General features: G+C 41.5%; 1 pseudogene; it reads left to right on the top strand.

Annotated features, from left to right (window-relative positions):
• The first annotated feature begins 9,094 nt into the window (after positions 1-9,094).
• Positions 9,095-9,439, top strand: LOC102536771 (probable protein BRICK1 pseudogene; annotated as a pseudogene).
• Positions 9,440-15,772: the final 6,333 nt, after the last annotated feature.

The following is a 15,772-nucleotide window of genomic DNA, read 5'->3' as shown; positions in this document are numbered from 1 at the left end:
TTAACACAAGTTGTAAGTTCCAGTTCTGTGAATACTTTTTTAAACAGTGTCTAGAATACCAAATTCCTACATCTCGAGGCTTCAAAGATCATTACAGAAAGTTGATACATTCCCTGAACTGTCAAAACAAAAACTATGTTGGCAAACTTGGACTAAACAAATTCTTTCCATCAAATGATCTGTAACTGAAAAGAGAAAAATGTGTACAGGAGAGCGATTTATCATCTGCAAAATCTGTTTATGTTTCACACATTCTGGTTTTGGATCTTTTGATTTCTGTTCTTTAAAACTACTGAATGATACATTTTCCTTGACATTTCCCAGGAGATCTTCATTATTTTTCTTCTACAATAGATTTTTTTTCCCCCGATAAAATTCAGCTCCCTTTTCTTTCTTAGCATTTTATTTTATCTACTTCACGCGGAGCAGAGGAATGTTCCATCCTTTGTGGATAAAATAACTCTGGACTCCACATAAGGAAGGACTGCTTTGTCTTTAGAGATTTTATCTCCGAGGCTCCCAGGCTTTCCTAACCCCAGGCTTCCTGATCCCATCTGCCAAAGCTCATGGGTTATCACGTGCAGAAAAGAATTCTGCGAGCTCAGGAGGTGAGGAGTGAGGAAGGTCAACAGGCTGGCATTGGGGAGACTAAGGTGACCGTCTTGGGGCAATCAGCACATACGGAGATGGAGCGTCCACTTCCAGGTTCATTTTTATTATGACTCTAAGATTTAGTCTTCAAACAATTATTGAACGCAATCGTATATTATACACTGTGCCAGAGTTAGAGATTAATTACGAATAAGCCATGGTTTCTGTTCTCAAAGAGCTCACTGTGTGGTACAGGGATAGGGAGGCAGGCAGGTAACACATATTTATTTGTTCTGTCAGGCGCTCCAAGGAAAGTAAACACAAAGCACAGGTCCTAAAAACCTAAGAACCTGGGAAAGAAAAGATTCTTAGGAAAACTTAACTCATTCTCGGGCAAGTGTGAGGTGGGGATGCTAGAACAAATGCTTCTTGGAGGAAGTGATGCTTGAGCTGAAAGATAAGTAGGAGTTGCCTGGACGAAGAGTAGAAGCACGTTCCAGGAAAAGAGAGACAGTATGTGCAGAAGTTCACAGCAGTGTGTTTGGAGGAACTGTCAGTAATTCAGGGCCAGGGCAGGGAAGGAAATGGGAGATGAGCTGAGAAGGCACGCACAGGGCGAGGCGTTGGCACGTTTTACATCAGGTGAAAACTCATTCTTTACCAGCGGATCTTTCTGGGTTAACTCTGGTTACAAGGAATTGATGACAGACAGTGAAAAGAAGGCAGACTTTTGGAGTCAGGCAATTTGAATTTGAAACTTGGCCCTGTCGCTAGTTTGTGACTTTGGGCAAAATTACTTAGCCTCACAAAGCCTCAGTGGTTTCATCAATAAAATGGAGATAATTATGTCTTCTCTAAAGGATAATTATTAGGATTAAATAATATAATATCTATAGTATCCAGTATATTGAATGGTATTATCTTAAACCTCAACTATTATGGAATAAACTACCCACGCAAAGCTTTGAGTCACATGGTTAAGTGGATATAAAGTTGACTCTGGTTTGTCTCTCGTTACCAAAGAGACATTATCCTTGCCTGGACCCATTTGGACCCATTGTTTGGTCTCTTTGGCTTTTATTTAAATGGTAACATACATATTTCACAATTTGGGGTTCATTCATTGCCTAATAAATGAATTGTTTGGAAGTGACCTATTGCGTCCTCAGACTCATTTCATTTCCTCCGTGTCACAGAATTGTGGAGCTAAAAGAGGCTACAGAGCTCATCGGCAGAAGCTGGGAATAAAAACATGGGCTAAGAGCAAATCAGCTAAATATCCATCAGCAGGGAAATGGATAAAGTTGCATCTCTATGCTGTGAAATACTCTGCAGTGGCTAACAGGAATGAGTTAGCTCTCTGTGCACTAACTTACCTAGATCACCCAGGCCTGTTGTTAAAAGGAATAAACAAGCCGCACAAAGATACTTGCAGAGTGAAACCATCATGTTCTGCAAAAAAGTATACACACGCACACACACATACATATACAAACCATATTATGTGCTTTCTGTGGATACATGCAGAATGCATGCATGCGTGGGAAAACTCCGGCAGGATACACACTAAAATGGGAAGAGTGGTTGTACATGGTGACATGAGAAGGGAGGAGGTCATCCAAGGAGACTTGTAAAGACTGAAAGTGAAATTCCTTATACATTATCAGCACTCCCATGTGTTAGTTTTCTTTCCTCTATCCCAAGTCCAGTGGCTATTTCTTCCTTCCTTCCATCCTTCCCTCCTTCCTTCCTTCCTTTTCTTTAAAGAAAAAATAATTTTTTAAAGATTAGGAAATCAAGTACAAAGTAATTAAGTCACGTCCTCAAGGTCACACATTTGGTTAATGTGAGAAAAAGGGCTGCGACCCAGGTCCCCTACATCACAATAAATTAGCCTTAACTCTACTGGGGAGTTGGATTACTGTATGTGACATGGTCGTTTCTGCTTGTGATTCCAATATTCAGATTCCATGTGGCAAGCTGGTTTGCATATTGGTAAAGCAGATCATTATATTCTGGGCTTGGGTAGCTGTTGAACCAGCCAAACCAAGGGAGGCCAGGCAAGGGATGGTGCACGGACCTGCAAGGTTATGTATGGCATGACTTTGTTTTTTTGATTTGGCCAGCTATCAAAGAAGTTGAGCAGGAAAGACCGGGGCTCTACCTACAAGGAGAACGTTGGTATCAGGCAAAGAATCAGTTAACAGGGAAGGGAATGGGGGGCAAAAATGGGCATCTGACATTCCTGTTGGCTACCTAGAATCTGAGCCCCCTTCCTATGTTTGGGTAATTTTTCTAATTTGTGAGGCGAAGATTGGCATCCACTCTATTAGCTGAAATTGACAGATACTTTCCCAGTTGCCCTTGCAGCGCGGGTACAGGCAGGTGGCTTAGGCTCCAGCAGTCGGAAGTACCTTCCTTATCAGGGTCCACTTTCCTTAGAACTGCGGGAATTGGTTTCAAGTCTAAGGAGAGTTATCTATCCAGAGCTTTTACCATTAATTTTAACTGAAGCCCTACATTTTCATTTTAACCAGAACTAATTTCAGCTGTCACAGGCTCCAGGTCAGCTTATAGCTGTTACTATCTTGCTGAGTCCAAAACAAACAAACCAGATATAGATATAGATATAGATATAGAGTAAGTTCACAATGTTGTGTCAATTTCTGGTGTACAGTATAATGTTCAGTCATACATGAAGAGCTGGAGGAATTAAAATTTGAAAATGACTATAATCGCTCAGTGAAGTGCTTGGCGTATATAGTGCATGCTCAGTAAATGTCAGTTGTTGTTATTATAAAAATCAAGTCTGATTTGCAACATGATGGAGCTCTAGGGGAGATGGAAAAAGGAAAGAGGGTTCATTTACAGACACTTTAAGGAGGCTGGAAAGATACATTGGCATATCTACGAGTACATGTGATAATGTTACGCAATAATTCCTCTAGGTTCCATTCCATCCTCCAAAGAAAAACTGATTTGGAAATGGAGCTAAAACTCCTTCCAGAGCTTAGACTTTCGTGGCCATGGTACAAGTGATCATTTTGAGCTTTTGACCAGTTTGAACGGCTTAGTAAGTTTCAGCACAATGAGGACCACAGTGGCCCCAGGCTTTGTTTGACAGTTTCCTCCGTGGCTTCCCTCTCAAGGGGCTGGCACATCTCCCATCTGAAGCTCTGTCCTTCGATTCTGAGCTGTGTCTGGGGTTCCTGACAGTCAATGGCCTGCCTCTCACGTCTAGTTATCCTTTGATCCCCGAGTTCAGTTGTGTCGTTTTTGGCTTTTACTTGCTGATGAAGAGATTTATGTGGATTTAATTTTCTTTAGTCTCTGGCTGCCAAAGATTTTGGTGTTTGCAATATTCATAGGCAACTAGATCAACTACAACCGTTTTTGTGTGTGTGTGTGCTCAGTGTAGGCTGTCACAGAAGCAGAAGGTCAGACGTGATTTGTAGGTTACTAAATCTTGGGTTTGTTTAACATATAATTTTTATGGCCAGTGAGGATGAGTAAGACCCTAATATTTCAGAATTTCATATAGGAAGTGAGCCAGAATGAAAAACCACACTGTCTGCTCACCAAACCCAGCAAATGCATAATGTATCTTCTCAGAAAATGTAGTCCTGACCCCTCCTGCAACCTCATTTTCGTCCTCCTAGTCTGGAATGAACTTCTGGTGCTTGCTTTCCTTTGGCGATGCAGCAAATGCAAAATGTCCCTCATACCACACACAGATGTGGTTTCCTTGAGTGCCTCTTAACTAGACATTCTCTCCCTGATGGGTCTCTCAGCCTGCTAGATAATGGAAAATTGAAAACCAAGTTTTAGTCTAAATATGGAACCTCAGTCTGGTCCAGTGTCATTTGAAATCTCTTTAGGGAATTCAGTTTCTGGTCAGTTAACTCTAGTAAATGCTAAATGCTTCGTTGCTCCTTTTGCTCTGCTCCAAGGTGGTGTCTGGGTGTGGGGACTAATTTAGGTGTGGTTTAGGTGGTAAGATGGGGGTCCTCACATCTGTATTGGTCTCAGAATCCTCCTGGTCTTAGATGTACAGTGGCTGGAAAGAGATGCTTCCTCAAACGGCATTCACCAAGAGGCTCCTGGCCCTAAGTGTCTGCAAATCTACCCAGCAACCTCTCCATCTTAATCTCAGGACTTTATCACCTCCCTCTCAGTACTCAGAATGTGCCTTTTTGTGGCTACCAGGTACTTTAGCATTCTTCAGGTAAGGGGAACTGGGAACTTTGTCTCCAACTCAATGTGGGACACATAAGGATCACTGCCTAGGCCCCCCTTCAAGGAAAGATCTGCTGCCTTGGCAGCTAAGAGAGTGGTCAGCAGATAGTGTCTGGCTTACAGCTCCTTCAGGACCCGCTTCAGCTATAGAAAGGCATCTCACCCAAGGTCATGCCCTTCTCAGGGCAACCTTAAGTGAGGTAGGGATATAAAGACCTGGCCGATTCAGCAGATTGCAAAACATCGTGAAGGGGCAGTTCCCTTGGGGTTGGCTGAGGCTCTGCTGGGTCTCATCACACTCTCATCAATTTCTCCTTCTGTCCAATCCTGCTTCCTCCCCCCCCACTTTTTCACAGGTACTGATCCATCATGAACATCTTCCATCCCAAACTCTGTCTCAACACGTACTGCCAGAGATGCCGACTTAAGAGAATCATCCTTTCATCCGTCTTCTACCACCACCTTCAATGCCATCCCTTTACAACATGGGTATTAGCTTTGAGTAGACTATTTCCAAAGTCTGATTTTCAAATTCACTGTCTTATTGCATATCCAGAAAGCCTATATTGAATGCCAGAAACTACATACCAGGTCTTTCTCTCTACATTTCTGTATGACAATTTGAATTCCTTCCCTGTTTTTCTCATAGGTTCAGGACTCTGCCCTCAAGGCTTTTTTTTTTTTTTTTAGTTGAGGTACTGGGGGTTGAACCCAGGACCTCATGCATGCTAAGCATGCACTCTGCCACCGAGCTATACCCCCACCCCTGCCAAGACAACTTTTATTTCTAACTTTAGTAGGGGTTGTAACCAGTCCTTGGTGTAAATACACGCTACGCACTGATTTTTAAGCATCCCTCAAGGCTGTTACATGAGGCAAGATGTGCAAAGGAGCTGTACTTCATATTTCCTGTATCTTATCTTAGCCCAACCCACCAGGCAGCCAAAGAAAATATGCTATATTTTGGTACAATCCAATGATATCATTCTGGCCTATGGTTTAATCTCTACAATCTCTGCCTGGATGGCTCAGGAAAATTTTTAGCCGTTCAGTTTTGCTCCTTTTCCTTGCTCCTCTCCAAGCAGCTACTAAGAGAAAGTGGGGAAAAAAACGGTGGTTGAGGGGAAAGGGGTCTACAGGAAAGACAGCTGGAAAGCCCTTGCTGATCGCTGCTGGGCGCTTACTGGTTTGGATTGCCTTTGGCCGGGTGGTCACTGAAGTGTAGCTAGAACTGTCACAGTTTGTAAGGAGACATACCAGCACCCACCACTGGAATCTGTATTTTCTGTTACCAGTTTCTAGAGCGGGAGTCTTTGCCCTTCACTCTAACCCTAGGCTTCTGCTGGTCTCCGTCTCCTTAGTGCTGCGGCTCACTTTCCTGCATGCATCTGCCACCCCTGAGCTCCAGGAACCCAGAAGTGCTAAGGCTCGTTGACCTGGTCTTCCCTTACCACCACCTCCATGCTCTTGCTCCCATACCACGCAGGTATGACAATTAGCCCCAGACTGGGCTTCTCCCAGGGGCCCACAGCCTCCCCACGTTATGCCCAGACCAGAGAAGCTGGCCATAAGCCTTGATGTTTCTAGGTGCTTCCAAACCTCTCTGGGTGTTTCTTCTGAAAGTGCTCCCTTCTCCCTGCTTTCTTGAGATGCTTCTGGTGCTCCCAGTCCTAACGAGAAAGGGCAGCTACGGGACTCTGCTAGCTGACTTCCTTAATCTCCTTTTGGAATGCGTCTTCCTATAATTCCTACTTCCTCTGTGTCATGCTCTCATCTAGTCTAGACAGAAAGCCAGCCAACGGAGATCTCAGAAGTCTCTTCCCTGCTCAAAGGACTAAGTTTACATTTTAGACATTCGGGCTCAATTTTCAGTATCTTAATAAAGTCTAAGAGAAATTTACAAATTATTTCTTTCTCAGCAAAACGTGGCTTTGAGCCTATTGCCCTGTTTCGATCTCAAGCAAATAGTTAAGTAACAATCTCTTTGTTCTAGTAGGTGTCTATCTTTCTCCTGGAGCATTTGAATTCCCTTCTATATAGGGTAAGAAGTTGCCAGTTAACAAGCTGTGTAAGATATGGAAATGTAACTGAATATAATTCAAAAGCATATGTATAATAATAATCATAAATTTGATAGTTATTACCTATGCTCCAGTGACTGTGCTTTGCATATATTATCTCATTTAATTTTCATAATAACCTCGTAGGAAAAGTAGTGTTACTCCACTTTTGAAAATGATAAATGAGGACCAAGAGGGCGGAGCAACTTGCCTGGGGTCACGTACCTAATGAAAGGTGGCCCAGTATTCAAATTCAGGTCTGACTGACTCCAAACCTCTTGCTCTAATCATTGTAATTCCGCCATTAGAAAATATTTGGCTACAAAACAGAATTTTGATCACACAGAACTCTCATTTATAGTTTAACTTTTCTATTCAATGAGAAACATCTGGGCGTAATGTTTGCAAACCAGGCTTTGAACTTGGGCTGTGTCCCTCTGCTCCATTACCTGTAAAATGGAGACAATATTAGCCTGAAACCACAAGACTGCTGTGAGGTTTAAATGAGTTAATACATGACAAGCATTGGGCACAGTGCTTGGCACCCGGGAAGTTTTAATAACTGTTAGCTATTGCTGTCGTGAAATTCTCAGGATGCTACTATCTTCATGATTAGCCTGAAGATTTAAAATCAAATGTAAAAAAAAATGCGTTTTTATTTTGGGCATTCGTAAATACTGAATCGCGTTCTTTCGTTTCTCCTTCCCCTCTGTCTCTTAGAAACTAGCTTCTCTTCCACTGTAAGAAGGAAAACCCTGCTGTGAATGGTTAGGGAGAATGGAAGCTTTGAGTTTATCATCCTGTCAGATATATATCACTGATTATTTTAATTTGCTTGTTTTGCTCTATGCTAGAAAAAGCAATTATTTTAATGAAACATATTCATGTGTTGTTGTTGTTGTGATTATTATTACATCATCATTATTAACATTTTGGCTTTGCAGAGCGCCAAGGAGACAGTAGAAGCAAGTGTCTGGGCTTCGCAGTCAGACTTAACCAAGTCTGAATCCAGTTTCTAATCCAGATCCTTGGAAAGTAACTTAGTTACGGAGTCACAGTTTTTGTCGTTTGTGCCTACCTTCTTGCTACGATCGATACCAGATTAAATGATAAAACATGCTTCAAATGCCTATTTACTGACACACTGTAAGAGTTCAGTGAAAGGCATTTCACTTTTTTACCTCCGCATTCTTTCTATTTGTCCTTTCCAATTACCATTACTTTAGAAATGTAGCCATTTGAAATTGGTAGGGGGTATTTTTATCCTTTGAGATCTTTGTTATATAGTAAATGTTGTGGATTAATTTCTATCCCCCCAAATTCACATGTTAATGTCCTATACCTGAGAATGTGACCTTATCTGGAAATAGGGTTGTTGAAAATGTATTTACAACAGTCCTTCCTTAGCCACAGTGAGACATCCTGCAGTTTTAGTCACTCACGGTAAACCATGGTCCAAAATTATTACATGGAAAATTTCAGAAATAAACAACTCACAAGTTTTAAATTGCACATGGTTCTGAGTAGCATGATGAAATCTCACGCCACCCCACTCTGCCCTGCCCAGGACATAAATCACCTCTTTGTCCAGCGTCCCTTGCCCAGTAGTCACTTAGTAGCTGTCTGTGTTACAAGATTGACTGTCGTGGTGCTGCAGTCCTTGTGTTCAAGTGACCCTTATTTTATTTAATAACGGCTCCAAAGCATAAGTTAAGTGATGCTGGCAATTTGGATATATCAAAGAGAAGCGCTAAAGTGCTTCCTTTAAGTGAGAAGGAGAAAGTTCTTGACTTAATAAGGAAAGAAAAAATGGTATGCTGAGGTTGCTAAGATCTGCTATAAAAATGAACCAAGAAGAAGGAAAAGAAATTTGTGCTAGCTTTGCTGCTGCACCTCGAACTGCAAAAGTTACAGCCACAGTACCAAAGGTGCTTAGTTAAGATGGAGAAGGCATTACACTTGTATAAGATATTTTGAGAGAGAGCGCACATTCACGTAACTTTCATTACAGTATATTGTTATAATTGTTCTATTTTATTATCTGCTATTGTTGTTAACCTCTTACTGTGCCTAATTTATAAACTTTATCACAGGTATGTGTGCATAGGAAAAAACACAGGGTAGACAGGGTTTGGTGCTATTTGTGGCTTCAGGCATTCACAGGTAAGGGCGCACTCCTGTAGTTAAGAATTCATACTGGAAGGCAGCAGCCATGGCGGGACAAGAGGACCGGGTGCAGCGGGAGATTCACCAGGACTGGGCGAACCGGGAGTACATTGAGGTCATCACCAGCAGCATCAAGAAAATCGCAGACTTTCTCAACTCGTTCGATACGTCTTGCCGTTCAAGACTCGCAACACTAAACGAGACATTGGCAGCTCTTGAACGGAGAATAGAGTACATTGAAGCCAGGGTGACGAAAGGTGAGACCCTCGCCTAGAATCGTGCCACATTGCTGCTGGGAAGTTGCTTCCACAGAACACAGGCCCACGTAGGAAAAGCCCCAGCAGCCTTCAGCTCCTTCCTCTCTCCTTACAGAACAACAGGGCTTCTTCTTGTTTTAGGTGGCACGTTGGGAGGGAGCCAGGGGAGCTCTTGGCAACAACGTTAGTCGTTTTTACCTTTTTGGAAACATTTTGCAGAACTACTTGTCAACGTATTTGAGGCGCTAAGAGCCAAAAGCCTGAGACTGTCACGGTCCTCCCCACCTCTCTCTCTCCCTCTCTCAGCCTTTCTTCGCAGCTCTCATCGCCTCTGCATTAATTCTACAGTCTTTGTCTCCTCCCCACCTTTGGCCGGGGATGGGAAGCAGTCTTGGCTGAGATCGTCACACCCCAGCAAGGTGGCTGCCAGAGAATGTTGTTGCTAACACACCAGTTTCTTGTCCTTTGGGGGAGGTCAAGTCCAGGCCCCCACTTGGCTTGAAAAGTTTTCAGAGTTTTCTTTCTGTCATTTGGGGTGTCTTTGCCTCTCTTATTTCCCTAATAAACTCCTCAACTTTAAAAAAAAAAAAAAGAATTCATACTGGAGTAGGGTGGGTCCCTAATCCAACAGGACCAGTATCCTTATGAAAAGGGAGAGTCTGGACACAGACATGCATCACGTGAAGATTAATTCAGAAACTGCAATGAGGCTTCTACAAGACGAAGAATGTCAGACATTGCCAGCAACCACCAGAGGCTAGACGGGAAGCATAAAACAGATTTTCTCTAACAGTCCCCAGCAAGAAGCTCCCCTGCTAACACCTTGAATTTGGACTTCCAGCCTCCAGAACTGTGAGACATAAATTTCTGTTCTTTAAGCCACCCAGTTTTTGGTACTTTGTCACAGTAACCCGAGCTAACAAATACAGAAAACAGTGAGGGCCAGAGCGTTCTCTGAAATGTTTAGCTTGGAGGTTTTAGATTTTATACTTATTAAACTTTTACTTATTTAAAAAAGTAAATTCTCCCATCAAAATCAAGGGAGGTCAACAGTTTATCCATAGAAGAGTTAAGTAAAGATAAAGTACATAAATGACAAATGAATCCCTTATGAGACTTCATAGAACAACACTATAAAAATTAAGTAGTTAACGTTTTTATATGGCTTCTGATGCAACTTTGACCAATTCTGCATTAAAATAGTAAGAAACAATACAGAAAAAAATAAGACAATAACAACAATACGAAAATCTAAGACTGGCGATCAACCTTTTGCGAAAATCGAGGAAATACACAAACCACAAGTTGATGCAACCGGATGGAGAATCCATTTTCCGAGGTCTATACATGGGTTCCTTTCTGACACCGAGGAAACTGTTGGCCTGAACACAGGTGACAAGATCCTTCATTTCCCCTCTGTGACTGTCTCCAGCTATTAAACTCAGGGTCTTTGCCTGTAGGAAAGGTGTGTAGCCACAGGCCATGCTTTTTACCATGTCCAGATTATTATTCACCATTCTCTTGTCCAAATTAGTGTCTAGCTTTCCACATCCGTTCGGAAATTGAATTTCTTGAAGGTAACGGCACAAGTTAAGTGGGAGGAGTCAGCAGCGGTACATTCCAGACTCGCAGGTGGGTTTTTCATGGCGTCTGTGGGGGGCTGCTGACTAGTCTAGTGCTTTCGTCCTGGGTGCGTGACAGGACTGCACTGTCCCACCTCTTGGAGGGCAGCCTTCCTGGTCAACGAGGCGCAAGCAGAGGGGATGTGTGTCACGTCGGGTGGAAGCTGTGAAAGCCAGTGTAGGGTTCACCGCGTTGCCTTCCGTCGGCCACGGTGCTGAAGGAAGTTCAGGTTAAGAAGGAGCCTTCATCAGCCTGGGTCTCTGAATAAGTTTGCCAAGCAGAGCTCACTGACCGACACAGACATGTAGAATGAGCGAGGAAAAAAAAAAAACTTCTGTCGTGTTAAACCACTGAGTTTTTAAGGCCAATTTTTACTGCACTATAGCCTAACCTAGACTGTGGTACAGGGGGAGGAAGAGATGGGGAGAACCCTGTAAAGCTCTTTCTGGGCATTGTGACTTTTCATGAACTGATTGGTTCAGAGACCATAAGAGGAAGATTCTCATTTTATTTCCTTTTCCAAATTATATCCAGCCACGTTGCCCATCACAGCCTAGAAGAGACTTTGCAATGAGATTAGCCAACTGGAAGTACTCCAGTAATTAAATACCCATTTGGAGGTGCCCAATATTCTCATATAAACTAACATCCCACTATCAAATTCCTGGGGGAGAAAATTAAGTCTAAAGATTAAAATTCTTTGCATATTAGAATCCAGAGATGTAAAGATCTGGAGGATTTGAAGTCTGAAATCAGATTCTCTTATTCTTGTGAGTTAAAGTTCAAAGAATCTAAATTCCGCTCTAATTTCGCATTCTGCTCAGCCCAACACTTGCAACGAGACAGAACTGATGTTTCCTGGTTTGCTGCAGCCTCGGCTATCTCTCCTGGGATGGGGCTGTTTCCTTCAGGGCTTCAGAAGTAGACTGGGGAAGTCTATTGTGGGACACACCCTTATCAAGAGCCTCCCAAAGAGTAAACGGGACATAATGGACTGACACAGAACCTCCCAGAACCCAATTTAAAAAAAAAAGGTCAACACCCAGTACCTAAAGCTATTATGCCAGAGAAAAGAAAAATCCCAGGATTTGACGTGGCCAAAGATCACAGCAGACCCTTAGCAGTATCATCAGAGGTGGAACAGGCTTTAGAAGGAACCCTGACTTCAATCTCACCAGAATGCCAGGCAGACTTGGTTGTCTGTTACCTGCTCAAACAGCACACCTGCTGGGACAGGAGATGGGGTGAAGGGTGGAATTTACCTATGCAAACTGTCTCCTTTCTCAGAGAGTGGCCTTTGAGATACTGCTGTCTTCTTACTTTCATCACTGATAAAATCTGCCACTTTGCATATTCAGAGCCTCTCCATGCCCGCACATGCGGCATGGCACCAGCATGCGATAAGGAAAGGAGTCTCCTAGATACAGGGCTTGCACTATCTTTTGGGAGGGAGTTTTTTTCAGCCCAGTATGCCAGGGGCTGTTCCCACGGCCTCTTGCCATAAAATTAACTAGACCTGTGAACTACATCTCCTTGGGAAGTTTCTCCCTTATCCCCACGTTTGTTTTTTTCTCTATAACCTAATTCTTCACTAAGCTGGCCCTGCGTACGAAGCCTTTTACAGCCTCCCAGCATCTTCAGTGTTTCCTGCTAAGACTGAGTTTGTACATAAGAGCCAGTGCTGTGTAGTTAAAAGTCGAGCAGCTAAGCCATTGATCCCTCCTTTGCAATAAATCTGGCAAAGGGTTAAGATAGCGTCTACATAAAGAAATAACACTTATCAATTTAAAACAATACACAGCATCCTTAAAAATAGGCAGAAAACACAGATAGAAAATTCCTAGAACAAATAAATGGCTAGTAAGCATATTAAAATATTTGTTTCTAATACAATGTATAAAATAACAAAAATATAATAAAATTTGCCTATACATTTAGAAATATTAAGAAAATTCATTTTCAGTGTTGAGGAGGGACATGAGCATGTAAAACACTATAAATTGGTATGAATGGATAAGTAAAATAAAGGAATAACTGAATGACTGTATAGGAGCTTCCCCAAAGTGTTTTGACAATATATATCAACAGGGTTTTAAAAGTTTCAATGCGTTGTCCCAGGAATTCAACTTCTAGGAATATACACCAGAGAATTATGAATAAAGATGCTCATCACAATATAATTTATAATGATTAAAAACAAATAATAAACTAGAAGCAAAATAAGAAGTTAATAAGTTGTAGTACCTTCATAAGATGGAGTATTTTGTAACCAGTTTAAAAGGCATATAAAACTTTTTAATTTGAAAAAATATGATTTTTACTTTTTATTTTGAAACAATTTTAACTTACAGAAAAACTGTAACAATAGGACAAAGAACACTCGTAAACCATTTACCCAGATTTTAAAATTTTAAACATTTGTCTAAATTTTATCATTTTGTCTTTATTATTCTGTGTGCATGCTTGTGTGTGTGTATAAAGTATTTCTCCCTACCAGAACCATTTGAGACTAGGTTGCATTGATCATGCCTTGTTACCCTCTAAAACTTCAGTGTCTTTTCTGAGACCAGGAACATTCTCTTACATAACCACAGTACGGTTATCAAATTCAGGAAATTTAACATTGATACAATATTTTTTATCTAACCTACGGTCCATATAGCAATATTGTCCATTGTCCCAATAATGTCCTCTGTAGTAGCTTTTTCCCCCAGTCTAGGCTGACATATTGCATTTAGTTGTCACATCTCTCTAGATTTTTAAAATATGGAGGATTCTTCAGCCTTTCTTTGTCTTTTATGACATTCATATTTCTGAAGAATACAAAAGATTATTTTGTTGAATGTTTCTCAGTTTGTGTCTCTCCAATGTTTTCTTATAATTAGATTCAGATTATGCATTTTTGGCTGAAATACCACATTATAATGATGCATCCTTTTCAGGTAATTTTTCCTTATTGTTGACATTATTTTGATTATTTGGTTAAGGAGTCATTACCATGTTTACTTTTTTTCCTTTTGAACTTAATACGTAATTTGTAGGGAAATACTCTGAGATGTTGTAAATATCCTATTTACAAGCAAACCTTTCTCCCTTCGAAGATGCTTGCCTGAATCACTTTTTACTATTATGATTGCAAAATGGAGGTTTTCTGACTTCATCATTTCATCTATAGTCTTTCTATATTTTTTGGTGAGCCTTTTACTGTAAGAAGGATCTTTCTCTTCTCCCTTATTCAGTAATACCCATTTATTCTCCCAGAGTTCTCTAGATTAGAAGTCTGAGCACAGAGCATCTGGGTTGTCTGCTCATAGTCTCCCAAGGCTGAAATCAAGGTGTCACGTGTGCTGTGGTTCACATCCAGAGCCTGGGGTCCTCTTCCAAACTCACTGATATTGGCTGAATTCAGTTCAATGTAGTTTTAAGACTGAAATCTTTACATTTTTGCTGGTTGTCCAACTGGGGGCCATTTTCAGCTCCCCAGAAATGACCTGCAGCTCTCTGCCATATGCCCTCTCCTCTCCTCGTCGGCTCTGACGACGTCTCACATAGCACAACAGCAGCTCTCCATCACCTTGCTCCTATAACACAGCCTAAAGAGGGAGCAACTACCTTATTATTTTCTCATCGGTTCCTACAATGCTCAAGGGGAGGGCTTTTTATAGAGTTTAAATGCCACAAGGCAGGAATCTTCAGGGCCATCGTATAATTCTGCTTATCACAATATTAGTAAGTAATTTTAATAAAAAGTACACTGGTCGAAAGTAACTTGAATTTGTTCTATTTTCACCAGTGCCCCTGTCTCTCTGGTTATGTTATTCATTTAAAATTCATTTGGTTCATTTGTTTCTGTTTGCATTCAATTTTAGGGGCTTTTCCCCATCATTCTTGACTTTTTAAAATGTATAACATTAGCATGTTTCCAAAAGTCAAAACTATACAAAACTATACACTCAAAGAAGTGTTACTCATTCCCGTATCCCACCCCATTTCCCCCTCTCCTAATAGGCAACAAATTTTAGTTTCTGGTTTATCCTTCTTGTTATTTTTGCAAAATTAATTTTTAAAAAATAAATGTAGGAGGTTTTCCTATTCATTTCTTACAGTAAAGGTTAAAGAGTACACTGTAGATACTGTTTTGTACATAACATATCCTAGAAATCGATTAGTAGAGATACTCGTCTTTTGAAAATAGATAGTTGTATGAAACTATGTGTCTTAGTTTGTTCCACCAATTTCCCATACTGAAGCATTTAGATGGTCTGCAATATTTAGCAATTACAAATAATGTTGCCAAGAGTAACCTTCTGCATATGTATTTTCGCATTCCTGGGGATCATCCTCAGGGTCAGTTCCTAGAAGTGGTTTTGCTGAGTCAAAGGATGCAGGCATATGTGGTATTGTTAGATATTGTCATATCCTCCTTGGGGTGTTCCCTGGCACCAACAACCAATCTCCTGATTCTCCGGAGACCACCTGGGTGTCCAACAATTCATTTAGGTTTTGACAGTAACTACCTGCAGGTGGCACAGACCCCACAGGTTAAGGACTCAGTCCCATAAGACTACTTTCATTTCAGATACTAGTTCAAAGTCCCGGGCCACCTTCCGACCTACCGGCTATGAATTGGGGGTTCTCACAACTGCCTCCTCAGGTTTGATAATTTGCTAGAATGGCTCATGAACTCAGGAGAGCACTTTATTTGCACTTACCAATTTATATAAAAGGTACAACTTAGGAACGGCCGGATGGAAGAGATCATAAGGCAAGGAATGGGGAGAGGGTCATGGAGCTTCTGAGTCCTCTCCAGGGCTTCACCCTCCCAGCACATTCACCGAC

The sequence above is a fragment of the Vicugna pacos genome, chromosome 12 (assembly GCF_048564905.1).
Source record: "Vicugna pacos chromosome 12, VicPac4, whole genome shotgun sequence".
Lineage (NCBI taxonomy): Eukaryota > Metazoa > Chordata > Mammalia > Artiodactyla > Camelidae > Vicugna > Vicugna pacos.
This window is presented reverse-complemented; position numbering and strand designations above follow the sequence as displayed.